Raw genomic sequence first — 9,099 nt, forward strand, 5'->3', positions numbered from 1 at the left:
TTCTCTTTTCCAGTACTCTTATCCACAGCAGAAACATTGAGGATACCATTAGCATCAATATCGAAAGTGACCTCAATCTGAGGAACACCACGGGGTGCACGAGGTATGCCAGTAAGTTCAAATTTGCCAAGCAGGTTGTTATCCTTGGTCATGGCACGTTCACCTTCATAAACCTGAATGAGTACCCCTGGGTGGTTGTCAGAGTAGGTTGTGAATGTCTGTGTCTGCTTGGTAGGTATAGTAGTATTGTGCTTGATGAGTACACAACTCCACCAGCAGTGTCAATACCAAGGGAAAGAGGTGTGACATCCAGAAGCAATAAATCTTGAACATTTTCAAACTTGTCTCCAGATAAGATGGCTGCCTGGACAGCTGCACCATAAGCAACAGCCTCATCAGGGTTGATACTCTTGTTCAATTCTTTGCCATTGAAGAAATCCTGAAGTAGTTTCTGAATCTTGGGAATACGAGAAGAGCCACCCACCAGGACAATATCATGGATCTGTGACTTGTCTAGCTTGGCATCCCTAAGGGCTTTCTCCATAGGATCCAGGGTCCCACGGAGTAGGTCAGCATTCAACTATTCAAATCGGGCCCGGGTAATGGAGGTATAGAAGTCAATACCTTCATACAGAGAATCAATCTCAATACTGGCCTGGGTGCTAGAAGACAGAGTGCGTTTTGCGCACTCACAAGCAGTGCAGAGGTGGCGGACAGCCCTCTTATTCTCACTAATGTCCTTCTTATGCTTGCACCTAAACTCGGCAATAAAATGGTTGACCATTCGGTTGTCAAAGTCTTCTCCACCTAAGTGGGTGTCTCCAGCTGTGGACTTGACCTCAAAGATTCCATCTTCAATAGTGAGGATTGACACGTCAAAAATGCCTCCTCCTAAGTCAAAGATCAGCACATTTCTTTCAGCACCAACCTTTTTGTCTAAGCCATATGCAATAGCAGCAGCAGTTGGCTCACTGATGACCCTGAGTACATTGAGGCCAGCAATGGTTACAGCAATTTTGGTGGCCAGAAGCTGGGAGTCATTAAAGTAGGCTGGTATAGTGACAACTGCATTGGTAACAGTATTTCCAAGGTAGGCTTCTGCAATTTCCTTCATTTTTGTTAGAACCATAGAGGACACTTCTTCTGGATAGAAACTTTTGGGTTCTCCCTTATATTCTACTTGGACCTTGGGCCTGCCTGCATCATTCACCACCATGAATGGCCAATGCTTCATATCAGACTGGACAACAGCGTCATCAAACCATCTTCCAATCAAACGTTTGGCATCAAAAACAGTGTTAGTAGGATTCATGGCAACTTGGTTCTTTGAGGCATCACCAATCAATCGTTCCGTGTCAGTAAAAGCGACATAGCTTGGGGTGGTTCGGTTGTCTTGATCATTTGCAATGATCTCCACTTTGCCGTGCTGGAAAACACCCACACAGGAGTAGGTGGTGCCAAGATCAATGCCTACTGCACGTCCCTTAGACATGATTGCTCCGCGGAGGACCCGACGAAGAGAAAAGAAAAGCAGACCGCATGGTTGCCGCCACTCAAAATGAGTCACATTTGTTTTTGATATGAACTTCTTTTCGTTTTCTTCTGCTTCCCCCTAAATTTACAGATGAACAATTAATAGTCTTTCCCACATTTGGCTTCTGGCCTTGTTTAGGCTGATGTTATTGGGCTTTTCTATCATGTCTTCTCACAGCTATAGTCAATTTGATTAATGTGTATTCCATCTGTTGAAGTCCTATTTGCAATGAATAATCATTGGTTTTGCAAAATTCTATCATATGATATCTAGCATAATTTCTATCATCAAGGTCATATTTGCCAACTACAGATCCTCCCTTTACATTTCCAACTTTTGCATTCCAATCACCAGTATTATATCTACACACCTTGATTTTACATTTGATCAATTTCAGACTAAAGAAGTTGGTAGAATTCTTCCATTTTACCATCACTGGTGTCAGCGGTTGATGTGTTCATTTGGATTATAGTGGCATTAATTGGTCTTTCTTGTAGACAAATAGATATTATTCTATTACAGACAGCACTGTACTTCAAGATAGATCTTGAAATGCTATTATTATGAAGACTGTGACACTATTTCTTTTCAATTTGTTGTTTCCAGCATAATAATAAACTACATGATTATCTGATTTCAATTGGCCATTTATAAATACAAGTCCATTTTAGCTCACTGATGTTTAGGATATTGATCTTAACGTGCCCCATTTTATTTTGACTATTTCCAAATTTCATAGAATTAAAATTCGTACATTCCATGTTCCCTATTATTATTGAATGCTTTCAACTGTTTCTTCTCATTTGAGCTGTGCCCCATCAGCAAATGAGAGTCCTAGAAAGTTTACTCCATTCACACCATTATGGTCAATTTCAAGGAACCCCTGTTTTCTCAAGTTTGAGGGGTGCATCTTCTGGCACTGTATGAGGCACATTTTCACTGTTATTCATAAGCTTTTCAGTGGTTAATTATTCACAAGTTGTCTGCCTCTCCTTCTTACTAGCCTAGCTTAGTTTGGAAGCTCCATTGACACCTTTCCACCATGGGTCAGCCTGCTGGTACTTAAAAGACTTGTGGTATAACTTCCAGCATCACAGCAACATGGAAGCTACCACACTTTGACAAACCAGCAGACCAGATATTTTGTTGTTATTAAGTGCCATTTGAGTCGGTTCTGACTCATAGAGTTTCTGAGGAACAGTTGGAGGATTTGAACTGCTAATTTTATGGTTCAAACTGGCCTTGAGGTCCAGTGCATTATTCTGCAACACACACAAGAAAAATCAGTAAGTATGAGACAGAGCTTACACAGAATTTGGACCCAAGAGCTAGCCTGGGGAGGAAAGAGATATAAACAAGCCTGTATCAAGAGAGATTCAAAGTAGACACCATAAATAAAAGACTTTACAAAATAGAGAATGGAAACAGAACAAAATAAAGAAGCCAGGATTCAAAGTAGAAGCAAGAAGACAAAAGCCACAAAGAGACTCAGAATTTGAGAGAATAGCTGAAAGAAAAACTGGAAAGATAGACCAAAAATCTTACCATTGCAACTGTTACAACTATACTGTTGCCAAATTATCTCCTCTTCAGTAGTCCTACTCTGAATAGCTTTGTCTTCCCGGAATCCCAGAAAAGAACATGGTACATACAAGTACTAGTTTCTCCCACCTTCCCCCTTCATGTTTCTTGAGTTAATACAGATGAGGTTTTTGTTTGTTTGTTTTTGCAATAAACTGACATCTTCAGTCTAAGTAAAATGGTTTAGAAAAAAATGGGGGAAAAGAGGAAGACCTATGAGCAAATAAATGAATTAAAGTAGCAAATGAATGTCATCATTATGCTGACTTCCCTCCACCTCACCTATGTATTACACACATTATCATTTGTCTCCCCATATGGAAAAGGTCATTTTCACTTCTCTCCATCTACTTAAACCCTGTTGTTATTGATAAATGTTATCTAATCAGTTCTGACTCATAGCCACCCTGTATGGGGTTTCCAAGGAGACGCTGGTGAATTGGAACCTTGTGGTTCAAACTAACCTTGAAGTTGAGTGCTTAGCCTATAGTGCCACATCATGACCCTACTTGTTTCTAAAATCCACAGCTAAAATCTTCAGTCTTTCTGATCATTCCACTTACACATATGTCTTGTGATTAAATACTAGACCATTTTTCAAATACTTAGTACTACCAGGAGGTTTAGTAGTATAGTGGTTACGAGTCAGGCTGTTAAATCTCCTGGTCAGCAGTTTGAAACTACCAGTGGTTCTGTAGGAGAAAAATGAGGCTTTCTACTCTCATTAAGCTTTATAGCCTCAAAAACTCTATATAGGGTTGTTATAGTCATAACCAAATCTTTGGTACATTATCACCATCATATTCTGTCTCAAACCTGAATCTTTCATTGAGGGTCAATGCATTTCTATATTTTCAATCTGTTCTATGTGTGTTTTTATCTTACCTCCTCAAAAGCATATGTTCTTTAAAAACAGGTTGTTGGCGGTTTTTTGTTTGTTTGTTTTTCACTTTTTTAAATCTTTATAACATTCTATCTGGTGTGATGCTGCAGATAAGCCCTAAACTGCTAACCCTGCTGTAGATGGCTAGCTCACCAATCAGTCCTTGGAAATCCTATGCGGTGTAACAATGAGTCCGAACTGACTTGATAGCACTAACAACAACAATTCAGATAGTAACAACAAAGGAAAAACAGGAATAGTTTATTTTTTTGAATGAAAATAAATTTAGTGTGGTCAAAAAGATTTATTTGAAATTGTTCATAAGGAAACTTTTCCCATTTTTAATAAACAAAGTACTAGCATTTACTCTTCAGCTTCTTTGATGGAGAGTGGTTCTTCCATTCATCCTATAGAGGAAGTCACAATTTTATTCATCACCATCACAAAAAACTGCAGCTGCAAATATCTATGCAGGAGGGCTAAGTTGTAATTGCAGTCCATCCAATCAGCACAGACATTTTTTTAAATGTCCAATACATCTGATTGTTTTAAAGATGTCACATGGAATTAATTTACTATATATAGCAGGTAAGCTAACAACAGGGACACGGGAGGACTTGACACAAATAAGTCCGCAACTTAACAATGTGGTTCTGTTCCAATGATTCCATCCTCAGTCAGTTCTGACCTAAGTGGAATACTGTATTGGTTATCTATTGCTGCTATAATAGAAATACCATAACTATATGGCTTTAATAGCCAGAAATTTATTATCTCAGTTATGAAGCTGGAAGTCCAAATTCTAAATGCTGGCTCTAGGGGATGGTTTTATCCTTATTGGCACCGGGGAAAGCTTCTTGTCTCCTTTTAGCATCTGTAGCCTCAGTGTTCCTTGGAAATCTCCACACACCTAGACATCAACCTTCCCCTGGATCTTGGAGCACCACAGTGCAGGGACCACAGGTTCAAGGACACACTCCACATCCAGCTCTTAGATCCTGGGAGTAGTAGGTTCTTCCTTCTCTTCTCAAGTCTTCCTCCTTTTATCTTTTGTAAGATAAAAGGTGTTGCATGCCACACTCTTAGAAATCTCCTGTAAATCGGATCAGGGTGGAGGTGAAACTAAGACTGTTGTTAAGTGCTGTATTGCTGGTTCTGACTCATAGCAACCCTGTATAGGGTTTCTGAGGAGCAGGTGGTGAGTTTGAACTGCCTACCTTGCAGTTTAAGCCGTCCTTGCAGTACAGTGCTTTATCTGAAAACACTACACCAGGACCCCAACTACAGGAATATTGGCTTATCACACTACATCACATCATGGGAGCTAACTGGAGCTCCACTGCCAAAGCACGGAAAATCCTGGCCCACTCAAGTTGATATAAAACCTTAATTCTCAAAAAAATCTAATTGCTTTTATTTCTTATTCTCATTATTATTAATATCTTTTCTGAAAGTTTCTTTATACATTCATCAGTGATTTGAAGAGTAAAGCATAAAATTCAACATTTGTGATTGACTATCTGAGAATGATAACATCAGTATATTGCATGCTGCAATACATTACTAATGATAAAATGTACCTTGTTGTTGTTATGTGCTGTGGAGTCGGTTCCGACTCATAGCAACCATGTACAGGGTTTCCGAGACTGTAAATCTTTATGGGAGCAGAAAGCTTCATCTTTCTCTGGTAGAACAGCTGTTAGTTTTGAACTGCTGATTCTAGGGTTTGCAGGCCGATTCGTAACCACTATACTACCAGAGCTACTCCCCAAATAACACAAAAAGCAGTTCATCATCATCTGAATACATGGTAAGTCAGGAGCTACCTGTATTCAGTAAGAATTGTTTGTTTTTAGTGTTCTTTTTTAAATTTTATTTTATGGGGGAAAAATTTTCATCCCTTTTCCACACTTGAACAGCAGGTGGGCAGACAAATTTTTCAGGAGAGTGAACGTGTGGGTAAGTTACTTGGAAGAAGTTCAAACATCATGTATATTACAAATGTTGACAACCCTAACTGCAGAACACGGGGGAAGCAATCCTAGCTGTGGTAGTACTGGCATTTTCAGGGTATTTTAAAATAAATATAAATGCTCTGACACCGATCTAAACCCTAGTTCCTGCAGGCTTTGGTGTGTAACCGCAATGTGTGAGGCCAGGCATATATAAATTCAGGGATGGAGGACTTTGTTTGAATGAAACTGGGAACAGCTTACATGTTCTGCTACTTCTCAAATCATCTGTAGCTTCTTGATTAGCCACAAATACCAAATAGCAAACACCAGATTTGTTATTTATTGATTTTTGTTTTCACTGCTCCCTTTCCCTATCCAGGGTCTACACAAAGTGAATTGTGTTTCAGGAGCATAAAAAGTAGTTTTGAAAAGTATTTGATTGAACTTAATTTGGATATCCTAAATTTATTGTTGTTGTTGTTAAGTGCTGTCGAGTCGGTTCTGACCCATAGCGACCCTGTACAGGGTTTCCAAGGCTGTAAATCTTTACAGCAGCAGAAAGCCTCATCTTTCTCCCACAGAGCAGCTGGTAGTTTCAAACTGCTGACATTGCCATTCGCAGCCCGATTCATAACCACTACGCTACCAGATTGTAGCATATGTAATTGGCATTGGTGTATGTATACATTTGTGTAGGTGTGAATCCATAGGAAACTGATGCATTTATAGATGACAACATTCATTGGTCAGAAAGATTTATCAGTCCAGATGAAAAATAATAACTAAGATCATTTAACATCAACAGAAATTAAACATCTTGGAAACGATGTGCAGATGTGAACTTGTAACTGTTTTTGAAGGATACAGGAAGAATCATGTAAGTTACATCTTAGAAAGACTAGAAAGACTTTTTTTTTAGATTTTTAATCATATCTTATTTTAATATTTTGTTATTTTTGTTATGTTATATTGTATAGGGTTTCTGAGGTTGTAAATCTTGTGGGAACAAAAACCCTCATCTTTGTACCATGGAGCAGTTGGTAGGCTTGAACTGTCAACCTTGTGACTAAAAAGTTCAGTAGCTATCCTACGTAACCACAGCACTCTTTAACATCTTTAATCAATTATTCATTCAAATTGACATTTTGAAGTCATTTTGTAACCCTAATATAAAAAGATTAAATCATTTACGAAGGTGTTGCTTTTGTTAGGTACTGTTGCTTCATTTTTTATTCATAGCAACCCTATGTATAACAGAACAAAACACTGGCTCTGCCAGCTCCCTTGCTATGTTTGAGCTGATTGTTGCAACTTACACCTCACCGAGGGTCTTCCTCTTTTTATGGATTTTCTACCTTTCCAAAGGAACTCTGGTAGCGTAGTGCTTATGAATCTGACTGCTAACCTCAAAGTCGACAGTTTGAAACTACCAGCTGTTCCATGGAAGAAAGATGAGGCTTTCTGCTCTTGTAAAGATTTGTAGCCTTGGAAACCCTGTGCAGAGTCACTATGAGTCAGAACCGACTCCACGGTACTTAACAACAACAACTACTTTTCCAAGCATGATGTCCTTCTCCAGGGACTGGTCCCTCTTGATAATATATGCAAACTACATAAGACAAAATCTTGTTACCCACTTCTAAGGAGAATTCTGGCTGTTCTTCTTTCAAGGCATACTTACTTTTCTTCTGGCAACCCATGGGATACTGAATTGAATATTCTTTTTCAATACCATAATTCAAAGGCATCAGTTCTTCTTCAGTCTTATTCTTTCTCCAGATTTTGCATATGTATGAGGCAGCTGAACATCCCAGGGCTTGGGTCTGGTGCATTGTCGGGCATTTACACTGTGTCCATAGTTTTGCTATTGTTGAGCATAAGCACAATTAAGAGTTCTGGAATTCCTATTATTTGCAAAGTTATACATAATTGGTTATAATCCACACAGCTGAATGCCTTTGTGTAGTCAATAAGGTAGGTTAAGGTCCTTCTAGATTTCTGTATTTTCAGTCAATATCCATCCAACATCAGCAATTATATACCTTGTTCTATGTCCACTTCTGAATCTGTCTTTAATTATGACAGTCCTCTATTAATACACTGTTGCTACCATTTTGAATTATCTTCATCAAAATTTTACTCAGGATGATGCACTGGACCACAAAGTTGATTTGACCTGCAAGATCAGTGGTTCAAAGTCACCAGCCACTCCTCATCCAATACAAGGATGGCTGTGAGTTGGAACCAACTTTATGACACTTAACAGCAACAACAACATATTAAAATAATAATGATAAAAGGAATGTATCCTAATCCTTTCCCCCATAAAAGTATATTTCACTTTTGAGGAATTGATTGCTGCAGTCCCATTTTCCATACATTCTCTTTTATCTTTTGCTTTCTTCTCTCCCTGTTTTTGTACAGCCTGAATCTCTCATTATCGCCTTGAGGTTTCTTGCTATAATTCATTTTTCCATGGATACAGCACGGTGTTGTATCCTTCCAGAGAGGTAAACATACCTTCAACTTTAATTGTGGCCACTTAAGGGTTAAACTCACAGACAAGAACCTAGAGAGAGTACTAAAGTGTGACAGTTGAAGATTACCTGCCATTCCATATGTTCCCAAATCAAATTGGTATCTGGTCACCTTTATAAAAGCTGAATATTATAAATATTCACCTTATAAAAGCTGAATTCAGCTTCCTAAATTCAGTTCATGGATTAGGAAATTGTGAGTTAAATATAAAGACGTTAGATGCCAACTCCTTCTATCCTCACGTGTATGACACTTGTTTTAGGCAACTTTAGGTATCCAACAAACCATTTGAGTCAGGCATTATTCTTGTTCCTGGGTATGTGGCTGTTGTTGTTAGGTGTCTTAGAGTTGTTTCAGACTCACAGAGACCCTATGCACAACAGAAGGAAACACTGCTCAGTCTTGTGTCATCTTAACAACTGTTGTGGCCACCATATCAATCCAGATTGTTGGAAGATTTTCTCTTTTTCACTGACCCTCCACTTTTCCAAACATGATGTCTTTCTCCAGGAAGTGGTCCCTCTCTATAATATCCAAAGTAAAATGATGACTTCTAACCATCTCTACTTTGAAGGAGCATTTTGCTGTACTTTTACCAAGACAGATCT

The 9,099-nt window shown here is 38.7% G+C and overlaps 1 pseudogene; it reads right to left on the bottom strand.

Moving 5' to 3' along the window:
* LOC102819443 overlaps positions 1 to 1,492 on the bottom strand; it is an 8,183-nt pseudogene extending 6,691 nt beyond the window's left edge.
* Between the last annotated feature and the right edge of the window lie 7,607 nt (positions 1,493 to 9,099).

Source organism: Chrysochloris asiatica, unplaced genomic scaffold, assembly GCF_000296735.1.
Source record: "Chrysochloris asiatica unplaced genomic scaffold, ChrAsi1.0 scaffold00015, whole genome shotgun sequence".
Lineage (NCBI taxonomy): Eukaryota > Metazoa > Chordata > Mammalia > Afrosoricida > Chrysochloridae > Chrysochloris > Chrysochloris asiatica.